At 40.2% G+C, this 18,845-nt stretch overlaps 1 pseudogene; it reads right to left on the minus strand.

Moving 5' to 3' along the window:
* Positions 1 to 217: 217 nt before the first annotated feature.
* On the minus strand, positions 218 to 4,865 carry LOC105716864 (lysine--tRNA ligase-like; annotated as a pseudogene).
* Positions 4,866 to 18,845: the final 13,980 nt, after the last annotated feature.

Here is an 18,845-nt window from a genome sequence, read left to right on the forward strand (position 1 = left end):
GGCTCACTGCAACCTCTGCCTCCCAGGTTCAGCAATTCTCCTGCCTTAGCCTCCCAAGTAGCTGGGATTACAGGGGCGCACCTCCACGTCCAGCTAATATTTTTGTATTTTTAGTAAAGATGAGGTTTCACCATGTTGGTCAGGCTGGTCTCAAACTCCTGAATTTGGTCTCCCAAAGTGCTGGGATTACAGGCATGAGCCACTGCGCCCAGCCCATTGTTCATTCTTATGCCTCTGTGTCCTCATAACTTAGCTCCCACTTATGAGTAAGAACATACGATGTTTGGTTTCCATTCCTGAGTTACTTCACTTAGAATAATGGTCTCCAATTCCATCCATGTTGTTGTGAACGCTATTATTTATTCCTTTTAATGGCTGAGTAGTATTCCATGGCATGCATAAATATATGCACTACATTTTCTTTCTTTTTTTTTTTTTTTTTGAGGAGAGACAAATGGTTTATTTGGTAACAAGGATTAAAAAGACATTTTTACTTCCTTGTCTCTCTTCTGATGGCTGAACCAAACTGCGGCAGTCAAATTGAAAGCCACACACAAGAATTCCCTTGCAGACTTTGATCTTTTGCAGAAATGCAAAGATGCCTGAGTTATACAACTTGCAATTATTATTTTCTAGACCGAAGTGCCAGCTGTTGTACTTTCTAGCATATCAGTGATAGCTACATTCTCCTTCTTGTCTTCAGGTTTCATGGCAGGAAACAGAAGTATTTCCTTGATGTTGTTGGAGTCCCTGAGAAACATGGCAACTCGGTCAATGCCCATGCCCCAGCCAGCTGTGTGGGGCAGCCCGTATTCCAAGGCTGTACAGAAGTTCCCATCTATGAACATGGCCTCATCATCACCTGCAGCCTTGGCCTGTTCTTCAAATAGCTGCCGCTGCTGGATGGGATCATTCAGCTCAGTGTAGGCATTGCATATCTCTTCATGACAAATAGCTCAAAGCTCTCGGTCAGACCCTCCTTAGAGCGGTGCCATTTAGCCAAAGGACTCATTATCTGTGGGTGATCACAGATGAACGTAGGATTGATGCAAGTCATTTCCAGTAACTCCCCTACAAGCTTGTCAAGGAGCCTGGCTGTGGTCCGAGGTGGAAGGCATTCAACAGCTTTTGCCCCCCAGATATCATCAAGAATTTTGCAAGTTTCTTCAGTTTCAAAGAGGTTAGTTTCTGGTAGCTTCATCCCCAATGCTTTCTCAAGCTCTTCTACCATGCTGATTCTCCGGAAGGGTGGGGTGAAGTCAATTTCATAGGCCTGGCCCTCTGGGCCATCTGGGTGGTAGATGACCTTGTAACCGCCTGTAATATGCTTCACCATCAGTGAAACCATGTTCTCCATGATTTCTATGAGATGGTGATAGTCTGCATAGGCCATGTAGAACTCACAGGTGATGAACTCAGGATTGTGCGTCAAATCAATCCCCTCATTCCGGAACTGGCATCCAATTTCAAAAACCTGGTCGATGCCACCAACCACAAGCATCTTATGGTAGCGTTCTGGAGCAATTCTCATATAAAAATTCATGTCCAGCTCATTGTGATGAGTAATGAAAGGCTTGGCCACAGCTCCCCCTGGGATGATGTTCATCATGGGAGTTTCTTTTTTTTTTCTCCCAAACAGAGAAGACAGAGGCATAGAGGACAGTCTGGAACAGGGGTTCCCCGATGCTGAGGTGAGCAGATCTTTGACCTGGTCACTGCTCTGATCCAGGCTGCCAGAACAGTCCTTCCTCTTAGAGGGGCAAACCTGCTTTTCAGCTTCATAGAAAATGAAAGCATTCTCCAATTTCTATTTTGCCTGTTCTGAAGCCTGGCAGTTTTTTTTTTTTTCTTTGCATGAATGATTTTTTTTTTTTGAAAGAAAGAGAGAAAGAAAAAAAAATGAAGAAGAGGAAGAAAAAGGAAGAGAAAGAGAGAGAGAGAATGGGAGTATTGCTTTCTTGCCCAGGCTAGAATGCAGTTTAGTAATGGGTATTGAAAACCTCTTTCATACCAATAATTATACTTGATGTAGACAGGAAGGAATAACGGAAGAAAATAACAAACAAGCAGCCAACCAATATTTCATTTAAACCTATGAAATGCTATGCGATTACTGAGTAGTGATTTACTTCCAATTATGTAGTCACTTTTGGAATAGGTGTGAGGTGGTAATGTATGTTTTGTGTATTTGAAGTGGAGAGTTCCGTAAATGTTTATTAAGTTAACTTGTTCCGGGTCTGAGTTCAAGTCCTGAATGTCCTTGTTAATTTTCTGTCTCGTTGATCTATAAAATCATTAGCTCTTCTTGTTACATTGATCCTTCTGCCATTATATAATGTCCTTCTTTGCCTCTTTTGCTCTTTGTTGCTTTAAAGTCTACTTTATCAGAGGCGAGAATTGCATCTCCTGCTTTTTGTTTATTTGTTTATTTTTACTCTCTGATTGGTTGATAAATCTTCCTCCTTCTCTTTGTTTTGAGTCTTTGTGTATCGTTGCATGTGAGATGGGTCTGGATGCAGCATACCGATGGGTTTTGGCTTTTTATCCAATTAGAATATATATATAGGTTTGATACTGGCATTTGATGCTAGCTGGCTGTTTTGCCCATTAGTTGGTGTAAATTTTTCATTGTGTTAATGCTCTTTGCTTTTTGATATATTTTTGGAAAGGCTGATATTGGTTGTTCCTTTATATGTATAGTGCTTCTTTCAGAAGCTCTTCTAAAGCAGGCCTGGTGGTGGTGAACTCTCTAAGTACTTGTTTGTTCGCAAAAGTTTTAATTTTTCTTCGATTATAAAGCTTAGTTTGGCTGGATAGGAAATTCTGGGTTGAAAGTTCTTTTCTTTAAGGATGTTAAATATTGGTCCCCACTCTTTTCTGGCTTGTAGGGTTTCTGCTGAGAGATCTGCTGTAAGTCTGATAGGTTTCCCTTTATCGGTAACTTGACCTTTCTCTCTGCCCTTAGTATTTTCTCCTTCATTTCAACCCTAATAAATCTGGCAATTATGTGCCTTGGGGTTGGTCTTCTTGAAGAATATCTTTGTGGTGTTCTCTGTATTACCTGGAGTTGAATATTACCCTGCCTTGCCAGGTTGGGAAAGTTTTCCTGAATGATATCCTGAAGAGTATTTTCCAACTTGGATTCATTCTCTTCGTCACATTCAGGTACATCTATCAAACGTAAATTAGGTCTTTTCACATAGTCCCATATTTCCTGGAGACTTTGCTCATTCCTTTTCATCCTTTTTTCTCCATTCTTGTCTTCTGGTTTCATTTCACTGAGCTGGTCCTCGACTTCTGATATCCTTTCTTCTGCTTGATCAATTCGACTGTTTAAACTTGTGCATGCTTCACAAAGTTCTCCTGTTGTGTTTTTCAGCTCCATCAATTCACTTATATTCTTCTCTAAATTGTCCATTCTCGTTAACATTTCGTCAAACCTTTTTTCAAGGTTCTTAGTTTCTTTGCATTGGGTTAGAAAAAGTTCTTTTAATTCACAGAAGTTTCTTATCACCCACGTTTTGAAACCTGCTTCTGTTATTGGAACACACTCGTAATCTATTAAGCCTTGTTTCATTACTGATGAGGAATTGCGATCCCCTGTAGAGGGAGAGGCATTCTGATTTTGAGTATTCTCTGCCTTTTTACACTGGTTTCTTCCCTTCATTGTATATTTATCCGTCTGTCGTCTTTGTAATTACCGACTTTCTAACTAGGTCTCTGAGCTGACGTCCAACCTGTTGATTCCCAGCGCCGAAATCTGAGCAATCCACTGCGCTGGCCAAAATAGCGGTGTTAAGATTGATGGCACTTTTCTGCCCTGGAATCTCCGGACTCTGCGCTAAGAACTGGCGCGCTAAGGCACCAGCAGAACTGCCACGCCGGCCACAAGAGTTGCCCTGGCGACCCGTGGGGCTCCTCTGCTGGGAATCTCCTAGTCCGTGAGCAACAAATATTCATCTGAAAGTGTGGCGTCCTCTCGTTCTCTGCGCTTTCACTGGGAATTATGAGCCCGAGCTGCTAGTGATCAGCCATCTTGGATCTCTCCCACCTCATCATGGGAGTTTCAATCTCCAGAAATCCCAGCTCATCCATGAAACTTCTTATATATGTGATGATCTTAGACAGGATGATAAATTTCTGCCTCACAAAGTCATTCAGGATCAAGTCCAAGTATCTCTGGCGATACCTTGTTTCCTTTTCTTTGAGGCCAAAGTGAAGATGAGGTAACATATGCAAACAGGGAGACAGCAATGTGATCTCATATAGAATGATGCTCAGCTCACCCTTCTTGGTCTTCCCAGGATTCCCCTGAACTCCAATTATGTCTCCCTGATGCAGTTTGTTATTAATATGAATAAATTATTTTTCCAATGTATAATTTCTAGAATTGGCCATGACTTGCAACTTCACCCATCTCCTCGAAGATCATAGGAGATGAGCTTTACCCCAGAAGCTCTTTTGGCATGAATCCTACCTGCCACCCTTAAGGTGATGTCAGTCAGATGATCCCCAGGCTGCAGGTGACTATATTCTTGGATGAAGTCGGTGAGTGAGATGTCTACATGGAACTTGTGTGGGTATGGGTCTTCCCCATTGACCTTCAGTTGATGAATTGCTTGACTGTGGATTTTGTAGTATTGATTTGGGTCCGGGCTCTCTTCCTCAGGACCCACACCATCGTCAGTAGTGTGGTTGGTGGCAGCAGTGGTGGCTTGGCTTAGCTGTTTCTCACTGAGCTCTTTCTGCTTGGCCTCCTTCTCTGCTACTTTCTTCTCAGCTTTCAGGCATCTCTTCAACTCATTCTTGCTCAGTTTCAGCTCGGTGCCATCCACTTTCACCTCGGCCCCCTACACCGCTGCCATCTTTCTGCACCACATTTTCTTTATCCACTAGTTGATTGATGGGAATTTGAGCTGGTTCCATTTTTACAATTACAAATTGTGCTGCTATAAACATATGTGTGCAAGTATCTTTTTAGTATAATTACTTCTTTTCCTCTGGATAGATACCCAGTAGTGGATTGCTGGATCAAATGGTAGATCTACTTTTGATTCTTTGAGGAAACTCCAGACTGTTTTCCATATGGGTAGACTAGTTTACATTCTCACCAGCAGTGTAAAAGTGCTCCCTTTTCACCACATCCACGCCAACATCTATTGTTTTTTAATTTTTTGATTATGGCCATTCTTGCAGGAGTCAGGTGGTATCACATCATGGTTTTGATTTGCATCTCACAATTATCAGTGATGTTGAGCATTTTTTTCATATGTTTGTTAGTCATTTGTGCACGTGCTCCACTGGTGGTAGCAGGGGAGTAAAGCGGACTCTGCGAGGGTCCTTGGTTGTAGTTTTGTTTAGTGCTCTGATTTTGTGTTGGTTGGTCTCCAGCCGGGAAGTGGTGCTTTCAAGAGAGCATCTCTGCGGTAGTATAGGGAGGATACAAGCTTGCCCTAGGGTCACCTGGATAAATATTCAGGGTGTCTCAGGCGGAGGGTGGGGCCATAGAGCTTCCAAGAAATTATGTCCTTTGTCTTCAGCTACCAAGGTGGGTTGAGAAAGACCATAAGGTGAAGGCAGAGTTGGTTGTATCTGAGCTCAGACTCTCCTTGGGCAGGGTTTGCTGTGGCTGCTGTGGTGGATAGAAGTGTGGTTCTCAGGTCAATGGAATTACATTCCCACGGGGATTATGGCTTTCTGTGCTGTGTCATACAGGTCACCAGGGAAGTGGGGGAAACCAGCAGTGACAAGTCTCACCGAGCTCCTACACAGCCCAAAAGGCCAGTCTCACTCCCACCATGCCCCCGCCAACAGCACTGGGTTTATTCCCAGGCAGCTGGTGAGCAGGGCTGAAGACTTGCCCCAGGCTGCAAGCCTCCCCGCTGAGAAAGCAAGCAGAGCTTTCAGGTTTCATGCCTCCCTTCCTGCCACAGTTTCCCATGCACACTCCTGTTTTCCCCCCTTGTGGATTCTGTCCATGAAATTTTGCATTCAGTTGAAATTGTTATGAAGTTCAGCTAGAAGTTTCCTTCTCCCTGTAGGCTTTCCCCAATTCCACTGACAGTCCACTCCATGGATTCCTGTGAGACAAAGTGAGGAATGGCTTCCCTGGGGACTGAGAGTGCTCACAGGGCTTTCCCATTGCTTCCTATATCCCTGTGTTTCATTTAGTTCTCTAAATTCATCTCAGCTCCAGGTAAGGTCAAATCCTTCTCCTGTGATCTGGACCTTCAAGATCCCCAGTGAGGATGTGTGTTTGGGGGCAAATGTTCCCCTTCTCACATTTTGGGCACTCACAGGTTTTCATCTGTCTCCCAGAGCCTGCAGCAGCAAGCCACTGCTTTCAAAGGGTCTGTGGATTCTCTCAGCTTTCCTGGTATGTTCCTGCAGTAGTTCTTAGAGCAAAAGCTCACGATTTGAGTCTCCACACACTGCTCAGTCCATATGAGTGGGAGCTGCAAGTTAGTCTTGCCTCCTATCTGTCATTTTTCCTGATGCAATATTTTTGTGCCTTTAAATTTGGGTACACTTATTTGTTGTTTGTTTTTGGGTTTTGACACTCGGTCTCACTCGGTTGCCCAGAATGGAGTGCAGTTTTTGTTCTGTTTTAAGAGACACTTTGGGAGGCAGAGGCGGGTGGATCATGAGGTCAACAGATCGAGACCATCCTGGTCAACATGGTGAAACTCCGTCTCTACTAATACAAAAAAAAAAAAACATTAGCTGGGCATGGTGGTGCGTGCCTGTAATCCCAGCTACTCAGGAGGCTGAGGCAGGAGAATTGCCTGAACCCAGGAGGCGGAGGTTGCAGTGAGCCGAGATCGTGCCATTGCATTCCAGCCTGGGTAACAAGAGCGAAACTCCGTCTCAAAAAAAAAAAAAAAAGAGACAGATAAGGTGGAGTACAGTGGCTACTCAGAGGAATGATCATAGTGCACTACAGCCTCAAACTCCTTGGCCTAAAGTGGTTTTCCTGCTTCAGCCTCTTGAGTAGCTGTGACTATAGGCACATGCTACCACATTTGGTTACTTTTTATGTATTTCTGCAGTGCAGCAGAAACATTTTCTGGGTGAAGACAATGTTGGAATCTATGCTATCTAATGGAACTCTCTGTGGTGATGGAAATTTTCTCTGTCTGCACTATCTGATATGTTAGCCACTAGCCACATGTAGCTACTGAGCACTTAAAATGTGGCTGGTGCAAGTGAGAGCTGATGCAAAATTTTTATTTAATTTCAGTTAATTTAAATTTCAACAATCACCTGTGGCTAGTGGCTACTATATCAGGCTGCACAAGTCTAGAGAATGGACATGAAAGAGGATGACTAAAATGGAGGCAGGTCAAGGTCATTATGTTTCAAAATGTCGGGAATTGCTAGGCCAATGGTATGAGGAATAAACCATGTGGACTTTGAAACCCTCCAGGACAACGACATGAATGGTGGCAAGGAAAGATATGTGTTACAGGCAAAAAGGCCTGGATTACTTTGGGGGAATGACCAGTGTCTATGCAACAGAGATGAGCTATGGTAACTGATCGATTCATCTGACATGGGTTAAAGTGGTGGTTCCAGCAAGGAAGACAAACAGTAGCCTGGAAACTTCCTCAGAAAATCTAGAGGATGCCAGCCCCTTCTCCAGTCCCTGTAATAGAATGGGCATCCTACACTCTCCACTACTCCAACAGTGTCCTTAGAGAAAATCCGAGTTAGGTAGGGCAAGGAGGCATAAGTAGCACTTGGTGACAAGGGTGAGCGTATGTGAGAGCTTGTTTACCACACAACAAAGAGTCTGGGGAACACAGTGGAAATATTTTTGAGGAAAGGAAGACGTGGAAAGAAGGGCTGATGATAAGAAGCACAAGCTATAGGAATATGAAAGACAACGGAAGCAAAACTGCTCTCCAAAACTCTGCCCAGGTGGCAGTAGAGCTGGTCTATTGGTCTCCTTGGAAAAAGGCTCTGTTGCCCTAATTATATAGCTTTGGAGACTTTTTGGCAGGAAGATAACTATTTGTAAGCAAGCAATGTATATTAAACTTTTCATAAAAATTAACATTTTGTGTAACAAATTTTTTGTTGTAAAATATACATAACATGAAATTTACCAATTTAACCTTTGTAAAGTGACCATTCAGTGGCACTTAGTATATTCATAATCAATAAATGGTTTTGAACATACAAAGAAGGTAGGGGGGCATTTGTAGTGGTAGCCAGTGATGGGACTCTAGTGGGCTTCGCTGTTCTCAAGATTCCAAATGAAATGAAAGTACAATGTCAAGCTACTTCAGATTCAGTGCTGGCTGAGGTACAGGTGATACAGAAGAAGATGGTGAATCTGGTTTACAGGCACTGAGCTGGGTGCAAATACTTTGTTCACTCAAAAACATTGTATAAGTGAATATTGAATCCAGTTCTCTCCTTTTGCTTCTGAATGGCACAGAAACACATTATTCTGAGTCACAGAAGCTAATTAACCCTCTATTATTCTTGTTTTCTCATGTATAAAATTGACTAATATTAATAGTTCCAGAACCATCATTAAGATAAAATATACGTAGAATGTATTAGCATAGTGCCTGACACGTTATATGTTCTTGACAAATGGTAGCTATTATCATTATTATGGTACTGATCCAACTCTCCCTTTTATTAGAGTTATTAGAACAATGGTCATGTCCCCTCTGTTGAACTAATCTCATTAAGGGCAGGAGCAGTACACACTGATCTTTTAATACTCCATAGGTTCAACACATAGTAGGAAGTACATACACATTTGTCTAATGGAATAATTCTTTTATGTCTACCTCCTCCTTCTTCCTCCACCCCTAGCTGAAGTCTATATGAAGAGGTTTGGTTGCTAAGAACACAGGTTTTAGAGTCAGATATAGGGTTGAATTTTGGCTCTGCCACTTACTACCTGTATGGCCTTTGGCAAATTACTTGATGGCTCTGAGTCTCACATGTAACATCAAGAAAATAAATATCTACTTCATAGAATTGGATAAGAAAATTTAGTAAAGTACCATACCTGTACAAATATTAATAGTTTCTCAAACAGTAGTCATTCCTATTGCTATTATTATTATTGATATGTTTTGGATCTGTGTCCCTGCCCAAATTTCATGTCAAATTGTAATCCCCAGTGTTGGAGGGTGGTGCCCAGTGGAAGGTGACTGGATCATGGGGTGGTTTCTCCTGAATGATTTATCACCTTTCTTCTTGGTACTGTCCTCACAATATGAGTTTGTTCTCACGAGATATGGTCATTTAAAAGTGTGTGGCACCACTCCCTTCACTCTCTCTTCTTCCTGCTCCAGCCAGGTGGCCTGCCAGCTCCCCCTTTGCCTTCCACCATGATTGTAAGTTTCCTGAGGCCTCCCCAGAAGCCAAGCAGATGCAAGCATCATGCTTCCTGTACAGCCTGCAGAACCATGAGCCTGATCTAAGTTCGTGGTTCATAACATCTCTTTTTTCTTTATAAATTATCCATTCTCAGGTATTTCTTTATGTCAATGCAAGAATGGACTAATACAATTATTAATATCTGTTTCTTTTGAAAGAGGAGGCATACTCCTAGCTCATTCTAATGGGGATTAAGGAGTGGTTTGGTGAGGTGGAGCATGATACATTCCCACTAAGGAATGAAACATGTTACTGCACCTCCAACTCATTCAGGAAAGATTTCCTAGAGTTGGAAAAGCAAGAAAGACACAAAAGATTAAGAGAAACTGAATCAACTATAAATAAAACTGGCAAGTGGGTGACATTTGTTAGTGATATACACCTTCTTTACCCAGGCCATTACCTCTTTCTCCAGTTTATGCACTTACTTATATGCCCAGACCAGGCCTGCCATGTTGTCTACCAATGCTTCAGAACCTCCTCTTCCCCTCTCCTCTTCTAACCACTAAAAAGTCACTTATTTTGCTTGTTCTAGACTCCTGGGAACCAGTCAGGAGCTAATTTGCTAACCTAATTAGAGGTCAGGTGTTAACAGGCTGCTAATAGCTTCTTGTTGCTTCACTATGCAGTGCTTTCAAGCACCTTCTCTAATAAGAGAGACTTGTGGTGAAAACGGAAGGCCTGGGAGTAGGGAAAGGCTCAGGTCTTTGGGCAAGGAAAACTTTCCCATGCTGCATAGGCAACTGCTTACTAAGCCCTTGGGTAGAATGAGCCTTGAACAAAAGAAAAAGAATGCGAAGTGAAATTACCAGGCCCTTCCCAGTAAACTCCTTTGATGTCCTCAAAGTGGTAATAACCACAATAAACACCTCAAAGTTGCATCCACTCCCTTTAGGGTTTACACATTACTCTCATAGACAGTATGTTTTCTAATCTTTTCTTTTAAGAATTTCCTAACCCCTGCTTGCCTCAGATCCAAAGTCATTGCCACCTGCAGTTGCCACCAACTGATAGACCAGGCTTTCACTTTCTACCATCTTTGAGACTCAATTCCCATTGTAGGCTTGCCTTTCACCAGCCATCCATCACCAATGAGCATTTCTTGAGCTCCTAACATGTGTAATAAGGCCCTGTCTTTCCTTCCTGGCTACCATTGAGACTGTATAATGAATGTATGGAGTTTTATTCACAAATGTGCCAGTAGTTATTTCACAGACGGAGACATGTTTAGGCTATATTTTTCGGTGAAAGCATGCAACTTTCAATTGATTTACCCACCTGGCTCCTTTTGGAAAAGTGTCCAATCACTAATCAATCATCCTGCTTTTCCAGAACTGAGGGGTTTCCAGGGATGTTCCATGTGAAACAGGGGAGTCCTGGGCAAACTGGGATGGTTGGTTACACTAGAACACTTAATGATTGCTCACTGTTTACCTAGCATGACTTTAGGCACTGGTGGGTTGTCTTCCAGGCCAGCTTTAAATGAAAGCCAGGGCAAGTGGTGCTTTAAGGCAGAAATGTGCTGCTAAGTGTTTATAACAACCAGCTCTCTGAGTGAGGGTGAGGGAGATCCCTGATTTGTAGCATTTGCTGATTTCTTCGGTATAAACACATCCACCATGGCTAATTTTCAAGCTACCAAAGTGATGTCATTAAGTCTGGAATAGAGAAAATATGTAGAATAGAACACCATTATTTAATATTTCCACTACACAGATAAAACAGATGTGAATGCCCTTATGAGCATAGATAGTAAAATGTAGCAAAATAATTAGAAAGTGATGAGTTTTGAGTTTTTATTACCTTATTTTAATATAATTTCTTTAATTGTAAGTTCATGATTTAATTTTTTTTTTTTTTTTTTTTTTTTTTTTTGAGACGGAGTTTTGCTCTCGTTACCCAGGCTGGAGTGCAATGGCGCGATCTCGGCTCACTGCAACCTCCGTCTCCTGGGTTCAGGCAATTCTCCTGCCTCAGCCTCCTGAGTAGCTGGGATTACAGGCACGCGCCACCATGCCCAGCTAATTTTCTGTATTAGTAGAGACGGGGTTTCACCATGTTGACCAGGATGGTCTCGATCTCTTGACCTCGTGATCCTCCCGCCTCGGCCTCCCAAAGTGCTGGGATTACAGGCTTGAGCCACCGCGCCTGGCCGATTTAATTTTTAATAATGGCTTTGTTTAAATAACCAACTTGCAAAACTTCTGAAAATTTAACCATCAACTTCCATGAGACAGTAAGTCAGTTCCAGCACATCACTGAAAGGATCCTAGGAAAGTCACCCCTTTTCATCATGTTTATGTCTTTTTTCCACTGGTTTGCCACAAATGCCTGAAAGTTCACCAACTGAAATGTATTTCTTTGATCTGAGCTCTGTGTTTAGTGTACTAAGAAAAGCAAGACCACAAATAAGGATACTTATGTTCCAATCCAATCTCAGTCTTATAATGAATTAGCTGTGTGACCTTGACCTATTCGGACCCCAAGTTCCTCATCTGTAGAAGAAGGGAGTTAGACAACTAATGTTCTTAAATGACTCTTTCAGGCATATTTGTGAGTGTGAGAGTGTGTGTGTGTGTGTGTGTGTGAGACAATGTGTGTGTTTACAGCTCCATTGCAGTATAATTGACATACAACAAACTTTTTATTTATTTATATAGTACAACTTGATGAGTTTGGACTGAAATCATCGCAAAAACAAGATAATGATCATATCCATCATTCAAAAAATTTTCTTTTAACCTTCTGGAGAGCATCCCTTCCTCTCCCGAGTCCTGTCCTCAAGTAACCACTCATCCATTTTTTGTCAATAATGAATACTTCAAATTTTCTAGAATTTTATAAAAATTGAATCACACAGTATGTGTTCTTTTTGTCTAGAACCTTTCCCTTAGCATATTTATTCTGAGACTCATTCATATTGCTGCATGTATCAATAGTCTGTTCCCTTTTATTTACCATATTCCATTGTATGGATGTAGCAAAATTTATTTATCCATTCACCTGTTGATGGACATTTGAGTTGTTTCCAGGTGTTAGGTGTTATGAACAAAGCTGCTATGAACAGCTTTTAGGCATTGTGTAGACAAATGCTTTCATTTCTGTTTGCATATCTAGGAATGAAATAGCTTGGTTGTACAGTAAACATTTAATGTTGTAAGAAACTGACAAACTTTGTTTCAAAGTGAACATATGACTTTACATTCCTATCCAACAGTGTATGAGAATCTCATTACTGCAAATATTTATGTGGCCAATCTTGTTTATTTTATTATTTCTAGGGTGTGTGTAGTGGTATCTCATTGTGCTTTTAGTTTACATTTTCCTAAGGAATAATGATGTTGAGTATCTTTTCATATGCTTATTTTTAAATATATATATTCTTTAGTAAACTGTCTGTTTAGACTTCTGCCATTTCAAAAATTGTATTGTCTTTTATAGAGTCACATACATTCTTTATATATTCTAGATAAAAGTTGCTTGTCAGATATGTGTTTTGCCAATATTTTCTCCCAGTCTTTGGCTTGCCATTTTATCTTTGCAGTAGGGCCTTTTGAAGAGCCAAAATTTTAAATTTTGATGAAGTTAAATTTATTAATTTCTTTCCTTTTATAGTTCATGATTTTACATGTCTTATTAAATAAATTTTGCCAAACCAAAGTGACTAAAACTTTCTCCTGTGTTATCTTCCAGAAGTTTGATAATTTTAGCTCTTATATTTGTTTTATAATCCATTTTGGGTTAATAATTGTGTATAGTGTGAAGGAAGGGTTGAGAATCATTCTTTTGCAAATGGTTATCCAATTGTTCCAGCACCATTTATTGAAAAATAGTATCCCTTCCCAGTAGAATCTGCCATGGCACCTTTGCTGAAAATCAATTGTCCATATGTATAGATACATTTCTGGACTCTATCCTGTTCCATTTTTCTAAGTCTATCTTTGATATCACACTGTTTTGATTACTGTAGCTTTGCAATAAGTTTTTGATTCAGGTAGGATGAATAAGTTTTAAAATTAGAGAGAATGAGTCCTCTGTTTTGTTTTGTTTTGCTTTTGAGATAGTATCTCACTCTGTCGCCCAGACTGGAGTGGAATGGCACGATCACAGCTCACTGCAGCCTCAACCTCCCAGACTCAGGTGATTCTCCCACGTCAGCCTCCCAGGTAGCTTGCACTACAGGTGTGCACCACCACGCCTGGCTAATTTTTTTTTTTTTTGTATTTTTTGTAGAGACCGTATCTCACCATGTTACCCAGGTTAGTCTTGAACTCCTAGGCTCAAACAATCCACCTGCTTGGGCCTCCCAAAGTACTGGGATTACAGGCATGAGCCACCATGCTTGGCAAGTTCTCTAACTTTATTCTTATTTTTCAAAGTTGTTTCAGCAATTCTAGATTCTTTGTAGTTCCACATGAATTTGAGATTCAGGTTGCCAATTTCTACTAAAAAAAAAATGCCTATTGGGATTTTATTTGGGATTGCAATGAATCCAGAGATTAATATGGAAATAACTGATATCTTAATATTGTCTTCCTATATATTAACATGGCATATTGCTCCATTTATTTAAGTCTTTGATTTACCTCAGCAAGCCTTTACTGTGCTCAGTGCACACATCTTACACATCTTTGCCAGATTTACCCTTAAGGATTTCAAATGTTTGATGCTACTATAAATGGTATTTTTAAAAATTTCCATCCCTGATGGTTTGCTGCTACTATACAGAAATACCACAATTAATTGTTGTATATCTATCTTATATCCTGCAAACTTGTTAACCCCACTTAATAGTTCTAGCAGGTTTTTGTAGATTCCTTAGAATTTTCTACACAGAAGAACAAGTCATCTGGAAACAAAACCAGTTTTACTTCATTCTAATCTTTAAGATTTCTCCCCTTATAGCAATGGCTAGAACCTCCAGTAGAATATTGGTCAGAGGTAGTGAGAGGAGACATCCCTGCCTGGTTTCCAAACTTAAGGAGAAAACCTTCAATGTTTCACCAGTAGGCTGGATTTTAGCTGTAGTGTCTTTTCTTAAATAGATGCCTATTTATAGATTACATTTTTCCTAAATATTCCTAGTTACTTTTTTAATCAGTAAAGAATATTGGAGTCTGGCAAATGTTTTTTTTTTTTTTCTGCATCTACTGAGATAATCATATTTTCTCTTCAGTTTGTCCAAATGATAAATTATATGAATTTGTAAATGTTGCATCACCGTTGCATTTCTAAGATGACGCTCAATTGGTCGTAATGCATTATTCTTTTTATATATTGCTGGATTTTATTTGCTAAAATTTTGAGTTATTTTTGCATCTATCTCTATGATAGATATTGGGTTATAGTTTTCTTTCCTTGTAATATATTTTTCTGGTTTGGGTAAGAGGAGAATGTTGACCTCATAGAATGTTAGGAAATATTTACTTCAAATTTCTGCAAGATTTTGTGTAGAAGTGGCATTTTTCTTCTTTGTGTAGAAGTGGCGTTTGCTAGAATTCACCACTGAAAACATTTATGCCTAAACTTTTTGTGTGTGTGGGAAGGTTTTCAAATAAAATTTAATTTCTAGATATTGAGCTATTTAGGTTTTCTACTTTTGCTTGAGATACCCTTGGTAGTTTGCATCCTTCAAGGTATTTGTCCATTCAACCTAATTTATAAAATTTTAGTATAAAGCTGTTCACAATATACTCTTATTATCTTTTTAATGTCTGTAAGATTGGTAGTGGTGGCCCACTCTCGTTTCTGATATTGGGAAGTTGTGTCTTCTCTTCCTTTTTCCTAATCAAGCTTGCTAAAGGTTTATGAATTGTATCATTTTCTCAAAGAAACAGCCTTTGGTTTCATTGATTTTTTCCTATTGTTTTTCTATTTTATTGATTTATTTTTCTATTTATTATTTTCTTTCTTCTCCTTACTTTGAATTACACTTGACTTTCTTTTTCTGATTTCTTATTGTGGAAGCTGAAGTCAATAATTTAAGGCCTTTCTTTTCAAATATAACTGTTTAATACATTTTCCTCATAGCACTGCATTGCCTATATTCTACAAATACACATATCTTATGGTTTTTCATTCAGTTTAAAATACTTTCTAATTTTCCTTAAGACTTCCTTTATGAGCCATGGATTATTTTAAAATATGTTATTTATTTTCCAACGATTTGGGGGATTTCCATATCTTTCTTTTATTTATTTTTAATTTAATTCCATGTGGTCAGAGGACATACTTCGTGTGACTTGAATCCTTTAACTTTATTGAGACTTGTTATACGACCCAGATATGGTCTATCTTGGTACATTTTCAGTGTACACTTGAAAAGAGCATGCTTTCTCTTGTTTGGTTGAGTACTATATGTAAATCACATCAAGTTATTTGTGTTGTTCAAGTATTCGATGTTCTGACTGATTTTCTGTCTCTTGGTCTAACAGTTAGTGAGAGAGAGGTGTCGAAGTCTCTGCCTATAATTGTCTATTTGTCTACTTCTCCTTAGGTTCAGCCCATTATTGCTTCATGTATTTTGAATGTCTGTTATTAGATACATGTATAGTTAGCATTGTTATATCTTCATAATGAATTGCCAATTTATCATTATGAAATAGCTCTCTTTACCTTAATAATATTCTTTGCCTTGCAATCTACTTTCTCTGATAATTATATAGTCATTCTAGCTTTTAAAAATTAATGTTAACATGGTACATCTTTTATGTTTAACCTATTTGTGTTTTTATGCTTAAAGTATGTTTCCTATAGGCAGCATATAGTTGGGTTTCAAACTTTTTTTTTTCCATTCTACCAACCTGTCTTTAATTGGATTGCTGTGAGACCATTAACTTTAATATGATTATTGATATGATTCTGTTTAGATCTACTGTTTTTTATTTTTTCCGACTCTACCTGTTATCCAATGTAAAAAAATTGTTGTTTCATATATTTTGCTCATTTCTTGAGTTGTTTAGATGGCAGACTAAATCCAGTGACTGCTACTCCATCAGTGCTAGAAAGTGGAAGCCCTCCAAGTTATATGGTTCTCATACTGATTTGTTGTTCTTTACATTATGGATATTAGCCTTATGATTTACATGTGTGTCAAATATGTATTTTCAGTTTGTCACTAGTCTTTTAATTATATATATTTTGTAATTTTCACAAAGATGTTTTAAACTTTGATATTATCAAGTCTTTCATTCTTTTCCTTTGAGTTTTTAATGTCATGCTTATAAATCCCTGCCCCTATATTTTCTTCTAAACCATCATGTTTTAAAAGAATAAAAATTGCATCTGAATTTTGGCTCCAGATTGACTGCAAGAACAAACCAGCAATCCTTAGAGGACCCACAGACCCTCTGAAGGAAGCGGACTGCTCCTGCAGAACCCGGGAGATACCCCGAATGCTGTAAGTGCCCCATCTGCAGAAATTGGAAAGGGAAACCCTCCTCTCCTGAACACATCCCCACTGGAGAAGCTGAAGGTCTGTTTGCGGGAGAATTTTCTGATTTTATCTGGAGCTAAGTCAAGTTAAAGAGCTGAGGTGAGCAAAATACAGGGGTAAAGGAAGCATCAGAAAGGCCCTGGCAGCTTGCTGGGTCCCCAAGCAGCCAATTCCTGCCAGGCACCAGAGGGATCCATCAGGAGGGTGGCCAGAGGAGCAGGGGTATGGTAAAACTCCACAGGGAGAAGGAATTCTCTAGTTGAACTTTCTAACAATTTGAACAGGGCGAGAAGCCTCCTGGCCAGAACTCAGGGAGGGTGTGGATCCAGCTTACAGACTTCACAAGTGGTGGAATAACTAAAGCCCTTTTCTTTCACCCCGAGAGGCGGAAAGCCTTGGGCAAGTTTTCAAACCTGTCTTGCCCTCCACCTGATAACATACTCAGAGCTGTTGTGGAAAGCATGGTGGGAGTGAGGCTGGCCCTTAGGTTTGCATGGGAGCTGGGTGAGGCCTGTGACTGCCGGCTTTTCCTCACTTCCCTGACAACCTGCATGACTTAGCGGAGGCAGGCATAATCCTCCTAGGTACACAACTCCAGTGACCTGGTAATCTCATCCTCATCCCCTACAGCAGCTGCAGCAAGAACCAGCCAAGGAGAGTCTCAGCTCAGACACACCTAGCCCCGCCCACACCTGGTGGTCCTTCCCTACCTGCCCAGGTAGCTGAAGACAAAGGGCATAGAATCTTGGGAGTTCTAGGGCCTGGCCCACCACCGGTCCCTCTCCACACTATTATATAGCTGATGCTTTCTGGAAAGTGCCACCTCCTGGCAGGAGGCCAGCCAGCACAAACATAGAGCATCAAACCACCAAATTAAGGACCCTCACGGAGTCCACTGCACCCCCTGCCACCTCCAACAGAACAGAAACTGGCATCCATGGCTGAGAGATCCACAGATGGTTCACATCACAGGACTCTGTGCAGACAACCCCCAGTACCATCCCAGAGCCAGGTAGACTTGCTGGGTGGCTAGACCCAGACAAGAGACAACAATCACTGCAGTTTGGCTCACAGGAAGCCACATCCACAGAAAAAGGAGAAGAGCACTACATCATGGGAACACCCCATGGTACAAAAAAATCTGAACAACAGCCTTTAGCTCTAGACCTTCCATCTGACAGAACCTACCCAAATGAGAAGGAACCAGAAAACCAAGCCTGGTAATATGACCAAAAAAAGGCTTATCAACTCCCCTCAAAAATCACACTAGTTCATTAGCAATGGATCCAAACCAAGAATAAAGCCCTGATTTACTCGAGAAAGAATTCAGGAGGTTACTTATTAAGCTAATCAGGGAGGGACCAGAGAAAGGCAAAGCCCAAAGCAAGGAAACCCAGAAAATGATACAAGAAGGGAAGGGAGAAATATTCAAGGAACTAGATAGCCTAAAGAAAAAGCAATAACAAAATTCAGGAAACTTTGGACATGCTTTTAGAAATGCAAAATGCTCTGGAAAATCCCAGCAATAGAACTGAACAGGTAGAAGAAAGAAACTCAAAGCTCGGAGACAATGTCTTTGAATTAACCCAATCCAACAAAGACAAAGAAAAGAGAATAAGAAAATATGAACAAAGCCTCCAAGAAGTCTGGAATTAGATGGTAGAATTCCACTGTGAATCCATCTGGTCCTGGACTTATTTTGTTGCTAATTGTTAAATCACCGTTTCATTCTCGCTGCTTGTTATTGGTCTATTTAGGGTATCTACTTCTTCCTGATTAAACGAGGAGGGTTGTATTTTTCCAAGAATTTATCCATATCTTCTAGGTTTTCTAGTTTATGTGCATAAATATATATATATATATACACACATATATATGATGGAATACTACTCAGTCATAAAAAGGAATGAATTAACAGCATTTGCAGTGACCTAGATGAGACTGGAGACTATTATTCTAAGTGAAGTAACTCAGGAATGGAAAACCAAGCATTGTATGTTCTCAT

Source organism: Aotus nancymaae, unplaced genomic scaffold (assembly GCF_030222135.1).
Source record: "Aotus nancymaae isolate 86718 unplaced genomic scaffold, 86718_ANA_hifiasm-v0.15.2.pri h1tg000004l, whole genome shotgun sequence".
Classification (NCBI taxonomy): domain Eukaryota; kingdom Metazoa; phylum Chordata; class Mammalia; order Primates; family Aotidae; genus Aotus; species Aotus nancymaae.